Source organism: Alnus glutinosa, chromosome 6, assembly GCF_958979055.1.
Source record: "Alnus glutinosa chromosome 6, dhAlnGlut1.1, whole genome shotgun sequence".
Lineage (NCBI taxonomy): Eukaryota > Viridiplantae > Streptophyta > Magnoliopsida > Fagales > Betulaceae > Alnus > Alnus glutinosa.
The window spans coordinates 10,760,093-10,780,779 of record NC_084891.1 but is presented as its reverse complement, the minus strand read 5'-3'; the positions used below and the strand labels follow the sequence as shown (position 1 = coordinate 10,780,779).

The 20,687-nt window shown below is 37.0% G+C and overlaps 1 long non-coding RNA gene across 1 annotated transcript; it reads left to right on the top strand.

Moving 5' to 3' along the window:
- The first annotated feature begins 19,326 nt into the window (after window positions 1-19,326).
- LOC133871894 (uncharacterized) lies at window positions 19,327-20,105 on the top strand. The gene is made up of 2 exons (XR_009900899.1): window positions 19,327-19,595; window positions 19,679-20,105. It is a non-coding gene; the product is annotated as an uncharacterized LOC133871894 (long non-coding RNA).
- The last annotated feature ends 582 nt before the right edge of the window (window positions 20,106-20,687 follow it).

The following is a 20,687-nucleotide window of genomic DNA, read 5'->3' as shown; positions in this document are numbered from 1 at the left end:
TTGATTTTGATCAAAGCCCTAACGAGCCATGTGTATATGAAGGTGTCGAGATAAAGTGGTAACATTCTTAAGGTGATGTATGTTGATAATATCCTAATCATTAAGAGTGACATAGGGATATTATCAATAGTTAAGATTTGGCTATTCCACTAGTTTGATACGATGGCTTGGGAGAAGCTGGCTACATCCTAGGGATCAAGCTTATACGAGATCACAAGAATATGATGTTAGGCTTATCCCAAACTGTATACATGGACGAGGTCATTTACCTTTAGCAAGCAGAACTCCAAAAAGGGATTACTTCGATTCAGGCATGAAGTTCCTTTTCCTTGGGAATATTGTCCTAGGACACCTCAAATGGAAGAGCTTATAAGAATTATGCTTTTGCATTAATAATCCTCATGTGTCCCATGCTATGTACTAGACTGGATATTTGTCATGCAATCAGTATGGTAGACAAATACCAGTCAAATCCTAGACCACTTTTTGGGTAGCGGTTAATCATATACTCAAGTATCTTATGAGAATGAGGATTATATGTTTGTCTACTATAGTGATGATTTGATAGTCACTGGTTGAATAGATTTTGACATACAGTTAAATTGGGAATCTTATCGATCCACCTCAGGGTAAAGTGTTTACTCTTGATAGTGGAACAATTAGTTGGAGGAGTGTATAGCAATATAGTATTGCTAACTCCACCATGGAGAATAAGGGTGTTTTGGCTTGAGAAGCTTCAAGTATCATCTCATTAGAAAGAGGTGTCTCTCAGAGAGATGTAATTCTGACTGATGATTGCCAAATATTGTTTATTTGGACCCCTTAATTTGCATTAGTTAGACCTTTAGTTTTGTTATTTTCTAATATTTTTGGTTAGTTTTTGTATTTTGGTATTTTACAGATCATTGAGAGAAAACGGTAGTTTTAAAGTGAAAAAAAATGCAAATTTTGGAAGTCAAAATCGGATTGGATTAAATTTCAAGTTCTGCATAAGTCATAGTATTTTGATCATAACTTTCAGCTCAAGTATCAGATTGAAGTGAAATCAGCGGCGTTGGAAAGATAATTCAAAATTATACAAATCATTGTGAAATAGAATATTTCTAATTCGAATTTATGATACATCATAAATGCCCCGCAATATAAGAGCGTGAAGTTCCTTGTTCCTGGCTGCTGTAGACACTCTAAACCCTAGCATTCTTTTCTCTTATTAGGGTTTTTTAGGGGTAGAGGTGTCATTTTGAAAATATGGCCCTAAACCCTAGCGTTCTTTTCTCCTATTAGGGTTTAGAGGGGTAGAGGTACCATTTTGTAAAAGATTGGTTTAACCTAATCTTCTGCTATAAATACCCCCTGCTAGGTACCACTTAGAGAAATCAACTTTTTTCTTCAGAGCACTTATCTTAGCTCTTGTCTTTTCTTTTGTAAGTGTTACTTTGTTCTTATATTATTTTAATTCAAAGTTATTTGTTCTTCTTTTCTTTTATCGCTATACTTTTATAATATTTAAATTTTCAGTTCTTCTTCTCCTTCTTCCTTATCAATTTTAATTCATAGCACTTTTAGTTTATTGTTATTTAATTTTTCGATCTCTTTCTTTTCCAATATTTCGTTTGTTGTTTTCTTTTATTTTTGTTCTTTTGTTCTTACTTTTTCTTTTCGTTTTATTTTATTATTATGATTTCATTTCAAGATTGCTCGGTGTTTTTAGTCATGAGAGGTTAAAATCTTCAACTAAAGTTGAGGATGAAACCTCATCAATGATAACACTTTCGCTCTTGTCATGATATTCATAAATTCAATATTTATTTATATTCAAATTCTATATCAATCTCTTTAGATTGATGATTTATATATATATATATATATATTTGTGTAATTCAATCAATGGATACATCGATTGATTTCTTTAAAATTAGGGTATCTATTGTGATTTCTGGATACAATAGATGATTTCAATTAAAATAATGGATAATCGTTGTGATTTGTGAGTTGAGTTATTCAAATATTTTCATGTTTTGAATTTGAATATCGGGCCTACTAAATTGAATTTATGAATAAAATGCAAGAGTAGGGTGTTTGATTTGGTTTGGTGAATTCCGATACCTTAGTGTTTGTTTTATAAGTTGTTCTTGTTTATTTTAATTTCGTTTATTATTTTGTTTACAAAAAAATTCCACATCTTTGGGTCTAGGTTAAAATAAGATTAATTTAAATAGAAATTAATTTTCGTTTGTTTACACACACTTCCCTGTAGATACGATCTCGTACTTGCGCATGCACTATACTACATATGACTTGTGCGCTTGTGAGTATTAAAATTTACACATCAGTGACAAAGATCTAATGGGCTATGAATCTAGTGGACCATTTCACTAAGACCTTGCCTCAGTAGACTTGTGAAGTCTTACTTAGAAGGAATGTGTGCCAGATGTATGCCGAATTGGAATTAGGGCAAGTGGGAGATTGTTAGGGTTTATGTCCTAAAGTTCAATTATTTTGCATGACATTTTAGTTTTAATTAACTAAAGTTATTTATTTATTGACTTATTTAATGAAAATTGGGTATATAACCATTTACATGTATACATTTAATGATTATTATTTATCATATACATGTAAGGTTAATAAGTTATATTGAATATGACTTAGGTGTGAGTAATTAGATTATCACACAAAAGATATAAGTAATAAACCTTGTAACTTATAAACCATTGTTCGTAGTCAATAATGGACGCGGACATTCTATTTGATAAAACTATAATATGTCAATCATGATGATTTCTCTTGATCATGTGAAATGGTGACTTCAGGTTGACATGTTGGTGCAAATATAATGCACTGAATGAGCCACGTGAGATGTAATTCTTGTATAACACTGAAAAAAAAAAAAAAAAAAATTGAACTCACGATTCTTATAGTATTGACTCTTAATCATGAGAGCCATAAACTCAGAAGTGAAATGGAGCCACGTCATTCCATTTAATAAGACTACAACATGTCAATCATGATGATTTCTCTTGATCATGTGAAGTGGTGACTTTAGGTTGACATGTTGGTGCATATATAGCGCACTGAATGAGACACGTGAGATGTAATTATTGTATAACACTATAGAAAAGAAAAAAAGAAAAAAAATTGAACTCATGATTCTTATAGTATTGACTCTCAATCATGAGAGTCGTAAACTCAAAAGTGAAATGGAGGTCACTTTGATACATTTAAAAGAGACATTTTGCGATCAAATTTTTCAGTGTATTGGGTGATCACATGTACCATTGTGGGATCATCACTTCTCAAGAAAGAATCTAAATCCTTTGATTCAATCAAAGAGATAAGAAATATCCCATTGAGATGGATTTAATACATTTTGTTATTCTTAATCCTGGGTCTGGGTGTTTTGGTAAGAGTTATAAAATGTACATGGTGACATGGGATTTCACAATTATAAGAATAATCAAAAGATTAAAATGAGTACTCAATGATAAGTAGTAGTTAATTAAAATGACAGTAATTTTATGGCTTTAATTAGACTAAGGAATATTTCATGGAATGGTCAAATACAAAATATAATAATGTTATTGAGAGTATTTGAAATAATTAAAAATAAAATATTAGAGTGCAATTACAATTGTTTAGTGGAATCAATTGTAATTAATAGTAACCTAAGACAATTCTGAGATGATAAGTGTCTTAGGCCTATTGGAACTAGTTTTAATTTTTCATCTAGATCCCTCTCTAGGCTGATTGTTTGACTTAATTTATAAAAGCTTTTAAAACCCCTTATGGCAGTGTTTTACAAAGAGTGGAGGCTAGGATTTTAATCCTATCTCTATAAGGAGACACATGCCTATAAATAAGGAGCTTGTCAAGAGTTGACAAATACAATTTGAGAGCCCACACTCTTAGTCTCAAATCAATAATTGGAGAGAAGGTTCGGAGGTTTCAAAAGCCTACCTATACATGTGTAACTTGAGGTTGAAGGAGAAATCAAAATTAGCCATTGATACAGGTGAATGCCGAATTCACTATGTAAGTATTCTACTTGCATTTTTTTATTTTTTATTTTATTTTTTTATTGCATAATGTTTTGCTATGGTTTCATGATCTCTTTCTTGGTTTTTTCCGCTGCAACTTTTATGCATGATCCCAACATGATGAGTCCGAGTCTGATGACTTCAAAGACACCAAAGAAAATAATGTTAGCTACATGACTTTTATAACCTCTCTGAAGAGTACTGGTTGTACTACTGATATTAACCCTTTCGTGCTTATTGAGACTTGTGATGAGGAATCACAAGATGACTCTAATGAAGGACTTAATATCAAGAGGTCCACAATCAACTTTTTATGCAATGTACAAAAAAAAAAAAAAAAAAAAAAAAAAAAAAAAAAAAAAAAAAAAAAAAATTGAACAAGTTTCTCCTTAAAAAATTGAATGAGGTGGATGTTGATGAGGAATCTTTGAGTGCTAAATTATTTGAAGTTAATTATATTATTGATTTCTTGAGGCATGAGAACTCTTTGCTTATTGATAAAGTTTAATGTGTAGAAGATGAACCTATTACTTCCAAGTATGATTTGCCTAATTCTTCTTGTGCTAAACTTGATCATATTTTGAGTTCTCAAAATCCTCAATGACAAGTGTGAATTTGATTTTGATGGATCCGACATAGGTGCTGTAAAAATAACAATAGGATATCTCTTGCTAAAAACAATGGACAGTTGAGATTTAATTAAAGTATTTTTGAAGTAGAGCTAACAAAACGTCTTCTGTAAATGTTTATATTTGATGTCATTTTAACAAGACATGCTGTTTGTAACTCTTACATTAATGTTGATACATATATCTTTTTGTCTTCGACTGCTTTATCCTTCCTCTTTCGTTGTTGAGAAACTTTCATGTCTAGCATTCGCTATGATCCTTTTATTTGAGTTTGTAACATTCAAGATATTAATTATAAGTTTAAAACACAAATTAGACTAATTGAGTAATTAGGTAAACAATGGAAAAGAACAATTAGAAAATTGCTTAAGTTTGAATTTCTGGGTTTGTGTCCGGACATGACATTTTTTTGTGTCTTGACAGGTCAGGCAGTAGGGTCTCGTTCGCTTCCTTGTCCAAATGACTTGTAGATGGATTGCACTGAGAGTTCCAGGTTCAGTGTGTGTTCAGACGAAACCTTAGTGTGTCCGGATAGCTTGGATAAAGTGTTCAATTTTGGGCATGTGCCGGATGGGACATTTAGGTGTCCAAATGGATTGACCGGGGAGTTAAGATGCTTGTTTCACGTTTGGCATGTCTAGATGACTAACTAACATGTCTGGATAGGCTGGAGATTAAGTTGGCTAGACGCGTTTTCAGCTCACTTTCTCCCATTTTCTTCATTCCACACAAAAAATTGTCTCTTCTCTCTCTTAGGGTTTACACTTATATCCTAGACTTTGGTATTTTGAAGCTTCCAAAGTTGAATCCGACCCTAGAAACATGTTCATTGACACGAAATCGTTGTTTTCACCAATTGGTTTGAGGTAAATCCATAAACCCTAACTTTTCTCACATTTTGTGTTGATTCTTAGAGTTTGAGCTTAAACCCTCAAATTTCTCTAGGCATTTGGGGTTTCGAGGAGTCTTAGACAACTTTCAACCAACATGTTTATCTTTTGTTGGAGATAAAGGTAAGACTCAAACCCTAGATTTTGTTTAAGTGTTGTAAAGTGAGGGTTTTTGTGTCTAACCCTAGGATTTTCCTATGGGTTGATGATTTTAATTATTGGTTTGCCAAATGGAATCCTAGAAACTTTATGTGTTTCCATGGTGTTAAGCTTGAGTCAAATTAAGAACTTAGGTAGGATTTAAAGTTAGAAGGTTGTGGGTTAGTCATAATGTGTTATTGCAATGTGAAATGCAGTGGTACATTGCAAGGCTTACGTTGGGGATTCCATCATAAGCTTTTACTCAAGCAGCCTTGGTGAGTATTTAACTCGTTGAGAAAATACATTAAGTTTTGGGACTTTATGATAATTATAAAATGCTATATTTTCCTAAATTCGAGCCGATAATATTTTGTGATGATATATGTTTTATGAATGCTTTCAATACCTTGAATTATGTTGAGATATGATTTGATGGTGGTTTATGAGTTTTAAAGTGCACTTTATGAAAATTGAGAATTTAGATAAGTTTAATGAGTTTCACGATGAGATATGGATTCCATGATACGTTTGAAAATGACATAGAAGTATATGATGTTAAATGATGCATATGTGTGTGAAAGCATGGACATGATGGCTATATGGCATGAACGCATGAGCATGAAATGAAATCATGAACGTTGAACATAAGACCGTTTGGGTTGAAGTCCCATCGGCCTCTCATGTGCAAGACCAGTTAGGTGAGAGTCTCATTGGCATCTATAAGAAGACTGTTTGGGTTGAAATTCCATCGGCATAAGGTAACGTGAGATCGGTTGAGTTAAAGTCTCATCGGCATCAGCAACAAAACAAGGAAAACAAGGAAAGGCAATCATGACATAATTTATGATATTTTCATGAAAATATGTATCAGTATGTATATGAGTTTGAATGGAACATAATATATGTATATCGTTACAGCTCAATTGCATAGAATTGTTTATGTGGTATTTCATGCTAGACGTAACAATATGCCTATGAGTTTGAATGGAACAAAACATATGTATATTATTACGGCTGGTTTGCATATGATGATTTGTAACGCCCCAAAAATTATGTAATTATGTTTACTTAACTAGGATGGTGACTGACATCTCCCTTAGTTCAATTAACTAGTAATTGATTGAAGGATTTGCCCTTAACTTAAATCAGAGCAAAAATTGGCATGTAGAAATGAAATCATAATCTAAGATTCTATAGTTCTAAATTCACAATAAAAGTACGTATCATCAAACACAAGCTCAGATTTTCTAAACATACATTACTACAATAATTAAATTCTAATTACCCGAACCCTTCAAAAGAGTCATCCACTTGATGTTTTCATCCCAACGAATTTCTCACTTTATCCTTATGAGGCTTGTTAATCTGCAAAACACCGAGGTGTTTCACAGTGGAAGAGAAATAATTGTGTAAGTCCACAACTTAGTAAAATAATATTTACAAGAATTGACCATTTTTTTTTTCGAGCCTTGAGTAATGGTTTATATCACCAGAATCTTAAACGTGGGTTTTCACGAATGATTTTGATATGTATTGTTCCTGTTACTACGCCCAAGAAAAAATGTGGTTTATTTTGAAGAATAGATATGGCATAATACCGATAACAATGACATTATTTTAATGTAAGCGAATGATGCTATTATATATATATATAAATAATAGCATCATTCGCCTACATTAAAATAATGTCATTGTTACCGGTATTAAGCCATATCTAGTCATAGCTATGTTCCATATGGTTTATGCAAGATATTAACCCCTTCCAAGTAGGGTTGGCACTGTCCTTATATAGTGACCACCACCCAAGCGTGGCTGCGCCGATCACAACAAGCATTTCATCCAAAGCCAAACTGCCAAGTAACCTCTGTGACCATAAGGTCTAGCCCATGGCCGTTCTACCACACGTACCGGTGTATCAGGTCATACGATGTAAATATTGTTCATTTGTTAACATTGTAAAATAAATATTACTCAACACAAATTCAGTGTTAAAACAACAAGCTCACAACATATTATTATGAAAAATAAAATGTGTTTAGTCAGCTGACATATCGCACGTTAAATCGAAGCTAGCTTTGTAAGTATTTACTTACCTCAAATGCTCATCCAAAGGCTCAGACATCTCGAACTCCCACAGCTGGAAAATTATACTCTAGTATTAAACAAAATACTACGACAGTTCTAACCCATGCACGTAAAAGCACTCTAATTTGTCATTAAAACCCTAATTACCCTTTTCTGGTAACGGTGGAATGTTCAGTATCGAGGTCAATCGTTCGATTATTGCAGGGATCGAATGTTCGAGGGGTACCAAAAAGCATAAAAAGCTCAAAACTCAATCTCAAATCATTTTCTTTTAAAACAAAGACTTACAATAACTTGCATACCACAGGCCAAATCATGCCAACGTGAAGTTTTATGAAAAATAGGTGTAGGCTTCTAGTTTCTTAGAAAAAATGTCAATTTTCAGGAGAGGTTAATTATAAACGTATTATGGTACGTTTAAGGTTTCACTACAACACATATTTAGGGTACTAAAAACATGGAAGAGTGTTTCGGGTTCGGGGTTTACTTTAATGAAGCTGGACAACACCAAAATCACTCATTCTCTCTCTAAAATCACTCTCTCACTCAAGAAATAAGGTATTAAGGATGTATGGAGAGGGTGGAGATGTTTGAGAGTCGTGACGGGTGATTTATATAGGTGAGAAATGAGGAGATAAGATTGAATGAGGTAGATAGTAAGTTAAAATTGCTTTTTAGGTGACATTGAACGTTCAATGTACTAGCTCGAACATTTAATGTATTGTTCTGAAAAAGGAAAAGGGGTCTACATCGAACGTTCCGAAGGTGCTTCGAATGTTTGATGTGCTGTTCTGAAAAAGGAAATGGGGTATACATCGAACGTTCCGACGAACGTTTGATGTACTGTTTTGAACATGCGCAGAAGTGGTCCATATTGAACATTCCAAAGATTATTTGAATGTTTGAGGGGGGGTCTATATCGAACGTTCCGAAGGTAAAATTGAACGTTCGACTATAGTTTATTTTGTTAACTTATTAAGGTAGAAATTCTTTTGGGGCTATTGTATTTAAAAGATTTTTGTTATTGATTACGTGTTAACTATAAAACATAGTAAAAATTTGGAAAAATTATAATTTAGTCCCTCAAATTGCCAGCCGTTTTGCAAGTAGCCCCACGAACTGTCAATGCTTAGACTCTAGCCCCCCAAACTACCAAAAAGTTTTAAAAATGCCAATTTTGTCAAAATATGCCTATAATACCCCTTGCCACGTGTCATTTTTCAATTAAAAAAAACTAAAATTTTATTTTTTATTATCTTTTTTTTAAAAAAAAATTGGTATTTGGGGGGTGGCTACCATCGGGGAAGGGGTGGCCTGCGAGCCACCCCCTAGGGTCGGGGGTGGCGTACAAAAAAAAAATTAATTGAAAAATGACACGTAGCTGGGGTATTATAGGAATATTTCAACAAAATGGGTCTTTTAAAAACTTTTTGATAGTTTAGGGGGTCAGAGTCTAAGCGTTGACAGTTTGTGGGGCTACTTGCAAAACAGTTGGTGGTTTGAGGGCTAAATTGTAATTTTCCTTAAAAAATTTATTAAAATAGTGGTTTGATTTTCAGGATAGTACATGATTTATAAGGCTTCATGCTTAAATGTGCATGTATGCTTGTATTTCCCGAAGGTTCGGAAAACTTGTATGTGAGTATAGTTGAGTTATGTTGTCATTTGTTTCCCTCTTAGATATATTCGTATGCTTGTATTTCCTGAAGGTTTGAAAGACTTGTATACGAGTATAGCTGAGTCATATGATATACAAGTTATATATACATGTAATACGTTGTAGATGAGTTTATATGTACGTATTTCTAAGCAGGGGATTGAAATATGTATATATATTCGCAGCTACGTAGTATGTATGTGTTTACCTTATCGGCTATGAAATGATTTTAAAAGGGACTATTGTACTAATGGTAGTTGTTAATGTAAACGTATGGTAGAAAAAGATAAACTTCGGCTCATTGCAAAAACTTAGTGAGTTTTATACTTCTGATACCGTTGACTAATTATTCCACCTATGCGAACGTGGCAACCACCACGATCGTATAGATGATGATGTTTTGGTTGCAGATACCATAGACATTGATGAGGATCATATGGCTTTGTATTTGAGATATTACAACTGAGGCTACTTATGGCAGGCGCTTGGTTTGGACTTCTATATAGTCTTCTTTTGGAGTACTACTTTTGTATATGGCCATTTGTCGTATGTGACACATTTTATATAGCCATTCTTTTGATATGTAAATGATACTTGCTTAAGCCTTAAACAATTAGACTATTAAATGGCTTTGGATGTTGTAATTATTTCTTTTTAGTTAATGTTATAAGTTTCCGCTACTATATGTATAATCTCTGATATGTTATGTACATTTTACGAGATGTGTTGTGCTTAGGTTGTCACAAAGTTAGAGTCCATGTCTTTACCACACCTATTGATATCTTTATAGATAATGATAAAAATGAAGATTCATTCATCAGATATAAAATTTTGAGGAAAAGCCAGGCCTTAAGCACGCAGTATATAATGCAATTCTATAGAGGAATTTTATTCCTCAAGCTAGTTAGCACATATTTCAACTGTAAAAGTTTGTTATAAAATATAAACTATGAGAAAATAGAGGAAGGAAGAACATGGACAACAATGAAATCTCTTCTAACATTTACAACCATCCTATTTGAAATCGTATGATAATGATATTCTTAAATTTGTTTGAAGAACCATAAATGTTAATATAAATAAATACAACAAAGGGCCAAAAACCAACATTAATAAGAATCCTCTACAATACTCCTACCATAAGGTTATGTTTGGAATGTGCAATAGATATTCCATTAGAAAAAGAGAATAGGTTTTATTAGGAATAGAAAAATGTGGAATAAAATAACCTTGGTGTTAGAGTATATGATAAGGATATAATACTTGGAATAGCCATTCTCATTGTACATGAGAGAATGACTATTCCTTAAATTGAGGAATATATATTCCTCTCAATTCTATTTTGTTCTACATTCTTATATTTTCAATCAAAACTATTCACTTTTCTAATGGAATAGTCATTCTGTATACCAAACATAACCTAAAAGTTAAACTTGTATGATCACACGTGTGGCAGATCTAAAAAAACTTTGTTAATATGCACTCTAGAAAGTCCGTAGAGTTATTTTAAGAGACATTTAGCCTTAAACCTTCGACCAATTGTTTATGTTAGATTCCCCATTTTCACTCCTTTAGCTTTGTTGTGGATCAACCTTGAAATTCTTATTAAGAATGTTTTGCCTTGGCATTTGGATGATCTAACTAAAGCCTTTTTGTTTTAGCTACCCAACCTCTTTTATATGCTGCTTATTCTTTGTCTTCTTTTCTTTCTAGGTAATGTTTTTGAGACCACAACATCTAGAATTAGAGGGCTTTGTTCTTGATTTTTGGCTCAAGTCGTAGCTACCAACTTGCTACAAATGATGCATATCACGTTGTGAAAAGTGGAGTGGTTGCCCTTCTTTGGAGCAAGAAATTTCATCGACCAACCGCTTCTTGCTCAACAAAAAAAAGACTTTAGTTCATTCCACTTCTTGCTAAGAAAAGAAAAAGACGTTGGTTCTGTTTAAACCGATATGTTGTTATTTTAAAAGAACGACGTTGTCTCTCTTAAAACTTTGACCATTCAATCTTCATTGTCTGTTTTTTAACAGGATCTAAACCAGATCCAATTTTGACAAAGATGCTTCCACTTCAAAAGTCACACATGTCAACAAAGGGAAAATAAATTTTGTTCCCCCCCCCAAAGCTCTTGTGTTGATGATATTTGTCTTAAAATTGTTGATAAGAGAAATGGTGTGTTGGTGGGAAATAGGCCTAAGGTTGAAGGTATGAACCATTTTAGGATACAACTTTCACCAAGGTTTGTCCCTACTTGCCACTAATATAGTAGAGTGGGTCACATTTGACCCCATTGCCATATGATTAAGTCTAGGACACCTAAGAAAGAGACCACCCCTCATAGGATTGATTTGAAGAATCTTATCTCTTTTATGAGAGACGTAGTCCCTAAGTTAGACATATTGGAAGGTGGTTGGACTATTTCTAGAAGGAAAAAGAATTGGTCTAAGAAGGTTGAGATGATTCACCTTTTGAGGGAGAGCGATAAGAGACCTGCCTTGGGTAGGTGGTTTGTAGCATGCTTAAGGGTGAGCTTCATGCATTTTCATGCATCCTAGGGCATGCATTTATGTTTTATTTGTATGCATTTCATTTTATTTTGTCGATTCTTCAATTTTGCATTGCATCTTATTTTTGGTGTGTTTTTTTTTTTTTCCTTTAAAAAATGGGAGAAGACCATGACAGTTTGTATGCGCATCTAGAGTAACTCAATGTCCACGTGTCATTCATTGATTGGATTAGTCATCATGTCATGGTGTGTACCTTTTTTCTTGGAATTTGGTGTATATGATGGATGGTGGTTTATGTGTGTGCACAATTGTTAGATGGATTAACTTAACCATGTTGAACAATTCTTGCACACTTTGTTCACAAGCTAGAGGTTGGGTGCATGTGTGAGTTCTTGGTGGGCAACCATGTTTGTGGACTAGGTTGTAATACCCCAGATTTTAAGACAGGGAGCCTTAAATAGAATTTAAGAACCATAGTGATTAATTCACACTTTCAATCGCTTGATCGACCTGTCGATTGATAGTTGCTCGATCGACTAAAAAGTCGCTCAATCGACATTATTTTGATAATTGCATATTGATGCGTCACCTGTTCTTATTTGATAATAGACAAACCTAAATATTTGGTGAATTAGTTGGAATAATAATATTCCTAATATTATTATAATATTATTATATGAAAATATTTTGTGGAATAATATTGTTGATATATAATATTATTTTGAAATATTTATTGTACATGATATTATTTTGGCCTAATATTATTTGGTATAATAATATTATTAGTTTAATAATGTTATTAAAAAATTAACATTATTTATAAAACGAACTAGACTCAAAATGGGTTTAAAATTATACCTTAGTGAGTCATTAATGAAAAAGATTTTATATAAAAATATTTATGATTAATAATGATCAGATTTTATTAAAAGTAACTCTAGTTAATTTAACTAGATAAAAGTTAACCATGGGTTAGCTATATATATTATTACAGATTAACTCTAATTAACCTAATTAGATAAAAGTTAATCATGGATTAACTAAATATTTTTAAGGTTAATTAAGGTTAGTCTAACTAAGGTAAAATTTAATCATGGATTAATCCGATATTTTACTTTTAACTCATGTTAATTTTAACTGAAGTAAAAACTAACCACAGTTTAGTAACTTCTATAAACTAAACCCCTCCTTCAAGCAAATCTCACACCTTTTCAAACTCCTCTTCTTTTCTCCATCCTCTTTTCTTCTTTTACTCTTTCTTTTCCCTCTTCCATCCGAGTCTCAGATAATGAGACAATCGTGGGAGGAAGGGAGATCGAGTGATAGAAATGAAGAAAGAACAGAGAAGAAAATCCCCTTCCTTTTCTTTCTCCTTTCTTTCCCTTCATCTTCTTCCTGTTCGATCATTCCTTCTTCTCCTTCTTTTCTGTTCTTCTTTCTTCTCCTCTTTTCTGAGATCGAGAGACCCGAGAGAGACAGAAGCGGACTGAGGGAGAGGGACACTGTGGGAGAGCCAGGGAGAGAGAAACTGTTATGCATCCGACTGAAGGAGCTGAGTGTATGGTTCGGACAAGAGTACCTTGATACCAAGGCTCAAGGTACTTTGGATGGCTGCCACGTGGTTCTTCTACAGGAACAGGATCGGATGTGGTTGCAAGCTGTAGAAGGGTATTAGAGTTGTTATGTTTATTTGTATGGGTCTTGTTGTAATTTCCTGTATTCTCTTTAATTTCCTAAGACAGTTTCAGGGTGTTCTGGAACATGTTTAGTGGGTCAGTTGCGTCAGTTATCTTAGTGGGTCAGTTACTAAGTAGTGGGTTCAGCCATTACTGGCAGTTCCCTATTTCCTTGCTGTGGCTACTTGATTTAAACCAGAGAAGTGAAAGGGAGAATCATCTTCTGGAGTTTAATCATATTACCGTGTGTTTGTGAGTTAAACCTAGAAGTGTTAAACATCTAAGCCGTGTGCTTGTGTGTGTGGAGGATTAGCCCCTCGAAGAGCTAATTTTAATTACGTAATAACAGGGCATGTAACAAGTGGTATCAGAGCACCGTTCTTGCGACCATGGCAGAGGGAACGCGTACATCTCAATTGGCGGAGGCTCTCACCAAGTTGAGAGAGGAGTGCAGAGCTGAAAGTCAGAAGTTAACCCAACTTTCTGATGCCTTCAGCACACAAAGTCAGAAGTTAACCCAACTTTCTGATTCTGTCAACAAACAACAGGAGAATAGCAACAAACGTGAAGCAGACAACAGGGCATTTCAAAGCCGAACGGAGGAGAATTTACATGTGATCATGGAAGCATTGGCAATCAAAGCACCCGGACAGAATCTTGGAGGGATGATGTCTCAGGGTGAAACAAGTGGAGAAAAGAGCCCCAACATACCTGGACAGAATCTTGGAGGGATGATGTCTCAGGGTGAAACAAGTGGAGAAAAGAGCCCCAACATACCTCCAATCATGGGAGGAGAAGGAGTCATACTTGGGTCAAGTGGTTCTTATATTCCAACAGCCCCTGAGGGAGCAGGAATTAATCCCAGATCGGTCAACTTGGATTTCCCCAAGTTTGACGGAAACGACCCAACTAATTGGGTACTTAAGGCTCAGCAATTCTTTGTATATGGGCAAGTACCAGATAATCAGAGGGTTCCTATAGCCTATTTCCACATGGAAGGGAAGGCTTTGCAGTGGTATAACTGGCTAATGGAGTCAGGATCAGTTCGGAGTTGGGAGGAATTTGTAGTGGCTCTGAAAATCAGGTTTGCACCGTCAGATTATGATGATCCGGTAGGAGCATTTACAAAACTGCAGCAAACTTCCACTGTGGATGAGTACCAGTCCCAGTTTGAGGTGTTGTCCAACAGAATTCCAGGCTTGACAGAATATTTCCGGGTGAGTTCCTTCATTAGCAGACTCAAGGAGGAGGTAAGGATTATGGTCACTATGCTAAAACCAACTACCCTCCCAAATGCTTTTGGGTTGGCCCGTTTACAAGAACAGGAAATCTGTCGAAGAAACCGAAATCCCAAGCCCCAAAATTGGTCTTCCAACTCAATCTACCCGAGATTACCAACCTCATCCCATACCAACAAACCTACCACAATCCAGCCATTCAGCAATCAGTCTACCAACCCCTATCCAAACCGTAACCCTACCTATCCCTACTCGGGAAACCCCAATCGAAAACCTACCCTACCCATAAGGAAGATCTCTCCTAGTCAAATGCAGGAGAGAAGGGACAAAGGATTGTGCTATTACTGTGATGAGAAGTATCAAGCTGGGCATAAATGCAATAAACCCAGGTTACTTGTTCTGGAAGGAATGGAGTGGGAAGAGAAGGAAGAAACAGTGGCGGAAGAGTTGCTGGAATTCCAGGGAGTACAAAATTTAGAGGAAGTGGAAGAGGGTGAGTTGCTTGGCATCTCCTTATATGCCTTAGCAGGGACACCAACTCCCCGCACAATGAGGTTGATGGGAACCATCGGGGGGTTGGAAGTGGTTGTTCTAATTGATACCGGGAGTACCCACAGTTTTGTGGATCCTAATGTAGCAAGCAAGGCCCAACTCCCAGCTGATGAAAAGGGACAGCTGACAGTGATGGTAGCTGATAGGGCTACCCTTTCTTGCCAAGGTCAATGTAAGGCAGTTTCCATTCTACTACAGGGCTGTAAATTTTCTGTTACTCTACACCTCTTAGTTCTGGGGGGTTGTGACGTGGTTCTTGGAGTTGACTGGCTGAGGCGTCTTGGTCCTATTCTATGGGATTTCGGGACCCTAACCATGAAGTTTTCCTATAGCCAAAGAGAAGCAACCTTGCAAGGGATGTCCCCAGCCCCTGATCTGCTGGATGCGAGAGAGACAATGCCCAAGTCCACGGGAGCCAGCTGCAAAGGTGTGTGGGTACAGCTTATGGAGATCACAGGAGAGCAGTCCAGACCCTTGATGCACCCAGCTGTCCAGGAGCTTATCGAAGGGTACCCGGAGGTTTTTAAGGAGCCAGACGAACTACCACCGACCAGGAGCCATGACCATAAAATACTCCTTAAGGATGAGGCTAAACCGACATGTGTGAGGCCCTATCGTTATCCTTACTGTCAAAAGGGGGAAATTGAGAAGTTAGTGCTAGAGATGCTGGATTCGGGAGTCATCCGACCCAGCCAAAGTCCCTACTCGTCACCGGTGTTACTTGTGAGGAAGGCAGATGGGAGTTGGAGGATGTGTGTGGATTATAGGGCACTCAACCGAGACACCATTAAGGATAAGTATCCTATTCCCAATATAGATGAACTGCTGGATGAGTTACATGGGGCTGTGGTATTTTCTAAACTGGACCTACGATTCGGTTATCACCAAATTCGAATGAAACCTGAGGATGTGCCCAAGACTGCCTTTCGGACACATGAAGGGCACTACGAATTCCTAGTAATGCCCTTCAGCTTAACCAATGCACCGTCTACCTTCCAAGGATTGATGAACGAGGTATTCCGACCTTATCTCAGAAAATTTGTATTAGTTTTCTTTGATGATATTTTAGTCTATAGTCTGAACCTTAAAGAACATCTAAAGCATTTAAAGCTTGTACTTGAGGTTTTAAAAGAACATCAGCTATATGCCAAGGCCTCAAAATGTAAATTTGGGAGTTTGGAGGTAGATTACTTGGGCCATGTTCTGTCAGAAGAAGGAGTGAAGGCTGACCCTGCTAAGATTGTGGCTATGAAGAACTGGCCACACCCTCGTACTCCCAAGGCCTTGAGAGGATTTTTGGGTCTGACCGGGTATTATAGGAAGTTTGTTAAGGGCTATGGAGGAGTGGCAGCACCTTTAACGGCACTGTTAAAGAAAAATTCATTCGGATGGAATGCTAGAGCTGAAGAGGCTTTTCGAAGTCTTAAAGAACTGATGTCCACCCCACCAGTGTTAGGTTTACCAGATTTTACTAAGGTATTCCTAGTTGAATGTGATGCGTCAGGGGCAGGTATAGGAGCTGTGTTAATGCAGGAGGGGAGACCTCTAGCATATTTAAGTCAAGGGTTGAAAGGGAAAAACTTATTCCTATCCACGTATGAAAAAGAATTGTTAGCATTGGTTATGGCGGTTAGGAAGTGGAGGCATTATTTATTAGGGCAGACTTTTGTCGTTCGTACTGATCAACAGGCCCTTAAATATCTACTAGAGCAAAGAATCGGCACACCTGCCCAACAGAAATGGGTCTCTAAGCTCTTAGGATATGACTTCCGGGTAGAGTACAAAAGAGGAAGGGATAACAAAGCTGCAGATGCCCTATCTAGGGTACCATTTGGGGATATAGAAGATAATGATGCAGGTAATCATATAGAGTCAATGGAAGAAGCAGATGCAACAAATCAATCAGACCTATCACCATTACAATTGCAAGCAATTAGCACAATCAGAGCAAATTGGTTAGAAGAGCTTAGAAAGACTTATCCAGAAGATCCCGTGATACAGGAGCTACTCCAACAACTCCAGGAAGGAGCCCTCAGCACTACCAAATTCAACTTGCAGAGTGGACTCCTCTTTTACAAGGGGAGACTTCATTTAGGCTCCTTGGTGCCAATACAGCAGCAGATCCTGCACCAGTTTCACAGCAGTCCATTAGCTGGTCATATGGGGAACCAAAAGACCTATTCAAAGGTAAAGAGAGAGTTCTACTGGCCGGGAATGAAGAGAGATATCCGCAGCTACATCCGGGGATGTGACATATGCCAAAGGAACAAAGTGGAAAACATTCATCCAGCAGGGTTGTTGCAACCCCTTCCCATCCCTTCCCAGGTATGGACAGAAGTCAGTATGGATTTTATAGGGGGATTGCCCATTTCACAAGGAAAGGATGTGATAATGGTGGTCATCGACAGACTGAGCAAATATGCCCACTTCGTACCCCTAACTCACCCCTACACAGCTGGAACAGTAGCTCAGCTTTTTCTCGACCAAATTTTCAAACTCCATGGATTACCCAAATCCATAGTCAGTGACCGAGACAGAATCTTTACAAGCAACTTTTGGAAGGAACTCTTCCGTCTAAGTGGAACTGATCTTCTTTTGAGCTCAGCTTACCACCCACAGACAGACGGGCAGACAGAGATTATGAACAAAGGGTTGGAAGGGTATCTCAGAAGTTTTACAGGTGACCGACCGAAGGATTGGCTAAAATGGCTATCACTGGCCGAATGGTCTTACAATTCCTCAGAACACTCCTCTACAAAAATCTCCCCTTTTGAGGCGGTTTATGGGTATCCTCCTCCACGGCTTTTACCTTACGAACCTGGAACTACTAGTGTCCAGGCGGTTGAAGAAACCCTAAAGACAAGAGAATTCATTATCTCTTTGATCAGGGAGAACTTGCAGGATGCGCAAGATAGGATGAAGGGATTTGCTGACAGACATCGCACTGCTCGTGAATTTGAAATCGGAGATTGGGTCTATCTCCGTCTCCGACCCTACAGACAGATGTCGGTGTCTATCAGGCGTAACCTAAAGCTCTCCCCACGGTATTATGGACCTTTTCAGGTCATCCAGAGGATCGGAGAGGTCGCCTACAAGCTGGATCTACCCCAAGAATCACGAATCTACCCTGTATTCCATGTTTCTCTTCTCAAAAAACAACTCGGGACACGGACCATTCCCTTGGTGACCCTACCGGCCATAACCCCGGAAGGGACCTTAACAGCTGAACCAGAGAAGATACTTACCAGGAGGTTGATGAGAAAGGGGAACCGAGCCGGTGCTGAAGTGCTCATCCAATGGGCTGGAGCTACTGAAGAGGATGCAACCTGGGAAGATCTGGAAGTACTTCAAGGGAGATTTCCGGACCTTGTGGGCAAGGTCCTTTGATGGAGGAGGCTGTGTTATGCATCCGACTGAAGGAGCTGAGTGTATGGTTCGGACAAGAGTACCTTGATACCAGGGCTCAAGGTACTTTGGATGGCTGCCACGTGGTTCTTCTACAGGAACAGGATCGGATGTGGTTGCAAGCTGTATAAGGGTATTAGAGTTGTTATGTTTATTTGTATGGGTCTTGTTGTAATTTCCTGTATTCTCTTTAATTTCCTAAGACAGTTTCAGGGTGTTCTGGAACATGTTTAGTGGGTCAGTTGCGTCAGTTATCTTAGTGGGTCAGTTACTAAGTAGTGGGTTCAGCCATTACTGGCAGTTCCCTATTTCCTTGCTGTGGCTACTTGATTTAAACCAGAGAAGTGAAAGGGAGAATCATCTTCTGGAGTTTAATCATATTACCGTGTGTTTGTGAGTTAAACCTAGAAGTGTTAAACATCTAAGCCGTGTGCTTGTGTGTGTGGAGGATTAGCCCCTCGAAGAGCTAATTTTAATTACGTAATAACAGGGCACGTAACAGAAACAGAGAGAGAGAACCCGAATGAACCCAGTGACGATCGGAGACCCGATCTTTGTTGGGTCGTCTCCGATGGAGCCAGAGCACCCGACGGACCAAGACCCGATTTCCGACGAGTAGAGGCACGACTTCCGGTGGGTCGTTGGCCGGTTAAGCTGGGGGTGATTTCCGGCGGTTCTAGCCGGAAATCCGGTGACTTCTAGTGGCGATTTTCCGGTGAGCCAGGATTGCGATTTTCCGATGGTTTTCCCTTAGCTTTAAACAGATATTCGCTAGGTAATTTCCGATGAATTTTTGTGATTCTACTCTGAATTGTTATGGGTTTATTTTGATTTATTGTTTATTATTGTTCTGGGCAGTATGGTGTTGATCAGTTTGGGTATTCCGATGGGGATGGACTTGGAATTGATTTTGGGTGTTTTTCTGGTGGCCGTGTGTGGTGTTCGACCGGTTGCTAGGCTGGGTATTTTTCGGTTGAGCTCTCGGTGGTTTAGCCAAATCCCATGTTCCTTGATGAGCTGTGGTGCTCATTGTTTCGGTAGATTTTTAAAATACCCAGCAAGGATCCCCTTGTGCGGATTCAATTGATTGTGTGTGTGTTATGGTGTAATTCGGTTTTGTAGCCCTTTTTAGCCAATTCTGAATTTGGGAATTAGTATTTTGTATTTCTTGTGTGTTGATTTTAGCCTTACACTAATTTGTGGAGTTGTTACTGAGTTTTGGCCGGTTATGAGAATTGGTGATTAATTGTGTTATGGAAATTTGAGTTTTGGGAGGTTTCAGTTATGGGTATTGGCTATGTCTTCCCTGTTTTTAGACAGAAGCCTCGGCCGAGTATTAGTTTTGGATTTGATGATTGGTTGTGATTCTGGCCGAAAATCGTGTGAATTTTTCTGTCACGGCTAGATGGGTCTTGATACCGAATTTCTGTGAAAATGGTCGTGTGTCAGTGTGGGGCTCGATGAAATTGGGTTGTGAGTTTGTAAGTTAAATAAATGTTAATTTTATTATATTAATCGACAGGTAAGAGATTTGGTGCTAGGATTGATATTCTTTAAAAGTAATTGGGTTTTGATAAAAGTATTAGTATTTTTATAAAAAGGGGTTGAGTATTATTTATATGTATATATTAAGTTAATAGGTGAGATTTTAACATGTTATGTTAAGTCCTTAAAACTCGTAGCAATAAATGTGAATAATTTTATGAGTAAAATCATGAATGTTTTTATATATGTATAAATATAAACAAATAAGGTGTCATATTAGATGTGACACCTAAGAGTGAAATAATGAACATCCCTGAGTAATGGTGTTAACATTTTGTATGTAAAATATTTATTGCAAAGAATGAATTTTTTATGAGAACTG